Source organism: Miscanthus floridulus, chromosome 10 (genome assembly GCF_019320115.1).
Source record: "Miscanthus floridulus cultivar M001 chromosome 10, ASM1932011v1, whole genome shotgun sequence".
NCBI lineage: Eukaryota > Viridiplantae > Streptophyta > Magnoliopsida > Poales > Poaceae > Miscanthus > Miscanthus floridulus.
Genome location: NC_089589.1, coordinates 7,630,509 through 7,633,013, shown reverse-complemented (window position 1 = coordinate 7,633,013; position 2,505 = coordinate 7,630,509).

Genomic DNA, 2,505 nt, shown 5'->3' with positions numbered 1-2,505 from the left:
TATATATATATATATATATATATATATATATATATATATATATATATGAGTAGTGTGTGTGAGAGAGACGATAACATAAATATAATGGAACTCAAATAATAGAGGCATGAGCTAGACAGCTAAATGTACACGTTACTAAGTCTAGCAACGTCGTGTCGCCACATGCAGTAGCAATCACTACATATTCCAGCTCTTCTAAAACCAAGAAAAAGGAGACACGCCGAGTCGCCGGAAGTCAGAATGAAGTGATGACGTGATGAAAGAAAAGATAAATAACTTTGTGACAATTTTATATATGACGTGTTTATGCGTGGTAGAGTGAGAAATTAAACACGTTACCTTGGTTACAGCATGGTGACTTTTGATATCATGTCATCCACCCGTTCATCTATTGTATCTATAGAAACTAAAATGAAAAGTTCTAATTCCTAAAGGGTACTAAAAGTATATCTATAACTAAAACGAAATATAACAAAATAAGTCAAAATTGTCCCAAATATTGAACATGCAGTTTTAAACAATGTGGGAAAGGCCTCACAAAAAAATGAGGTAAAAAAACAAAAATTCTTCCCCGAGTGCCTTCCCCTGGCACTCGGCGAAGAGGCTCTTTCCCGAGTGCCAGGACAGGGCACTCGGGGAAGGCAGCCTCTTCCCCGAGTGTCCTGTTCTGACACTCGGGAAAGGGCCTCTTCCCGAGTGTCTTCCCTGGCACTCGGGGAAGAATTTTGTTTTTTTTAAGTTTTAACGGCGTGGGCGGGGTGAACCGTCAAGTAGCATGTTTCTTTGCCGAGTGCCGATCTTCCCCGAGTGTTGCACTCGGGGAAGAGGGCCTTTGCCGAGTGCTTCTCTTTACCGAGTGCCAGGTTCTCTGCGGCACTCGGGAAGCCTCTCTTCCCCGAGTGCAACACTCGGGGAAGATCCTCTTTCCCGAGTGTCCGATTTTTGGCACTCGGGGAAGCCAGCGACACTCGGGGAATTTGTCTCTCCCGTAGTGCTAGTATGTTCAAAAACTTTGGAATGTGTATAATATAGTGTCTGTGTCTGTATTGTGTAATTTGCAAAAAATAAAATCAACATGATGTATGCTCACATTAACTAGATATACAATAATAACTACTCCTTCCGTTCTAAACTAAAAGATATGTTTGATTTTTCTAGATATATTTCTATTATTATATATCCAGATATAGTGTATATCTAAGTGGATAGCAAAAGATAAGGAGTACTAATTACCATCTTTCCTCAGATGATTTTAAATTTTAGTATGTACTTCATGAGCTGCAATTTATATATAGCCAGAGAAATGGAAAAAAATTCCTTTTTTTGTTCTTTTTTATAATGAATAGAAAACCTTTGTTAACTTCAAAACCATGTATTTTGGTGTATATGCTACCAATGAATATATCAATAAGAAATATGAACTTATTTGATCCAGTGGTACATTCAGTGGTACATTTAAATTTTTAGTTCTAAAACAAAACAGAGTTATCATATTGTACAATGGATACATGGAGACCTGTTTGTCTTCTTCTTTGATGCGACCCTTATTTTCTGTCGCTTATGACTCAGTTATGTTTCCTTCACTTGAATTTAGTACCACAATGAATCTTGTCTAGAATGGAGGGCTGCATTCATTTTCAGGATGCATGTGGGTAATAGTTTCTTGACACAATGACACCTCATCTAGCCCAAAGTCGTGGCTTCATTCATCTATTGGTGCATCAAACTTTGCAAAGATCAGCCATGAAACAACATGTGGCAATACTTGTTCATGGATAGGAAATTAATACTTGAAGAATGAATGGTCTCAAAGTCCAAATTCATCCCAAACATGGCATAGTGCGTTTCGAGAGAAACTCACTCATTCGAATCAGTGCCTGTTCAAAGCAACTACTTGGTAAAATAGGGACATGCTTATAATAACCAAGGAATGTGAATATATAATTTACCTATATATTTCTCTAAACAATAGTACGTATGTTGAGTACCATTTATTTTCCTCCAAAAAGTTTAGGGTTAGGGAATTATTGATGCGAGGGGGCTATCTTCCCTATAGCTCACAAAGCATTATTCCTTTTAATGAATATGCCTACTTATTAGTGTAAGGTCTGATCATGAAGTGATTTGGGTCCTACTTAATTATGGACAAACAATGAATAATTATTTCAATAATAATTAGAGATGTTCCTTGCAAAAATAAAAAATATTTAGAGATGTAAATGCCAATGCTGGTCCATTCAAAATAAGTTTCAAGAGAAATTATGTTTAAAGTTTTAAAAAGGAGAACAATACACTATTGGTCGTTGAACTTGTCTCGAGGTGTCATTTCAGATCCCTGAACTCTTAAAATGCATTTTAAGGTCTATGAACTTGTCTTTGTGTGTCATCTAGTTTCCAAACTTTTAAAATGCTATTTTTAGTTTCTAGATCTAGTATGTAAACATGTCATAGTATGTCACTTAGATCCAAATAGACCCGATATACTCCACAACACGACGCCACATG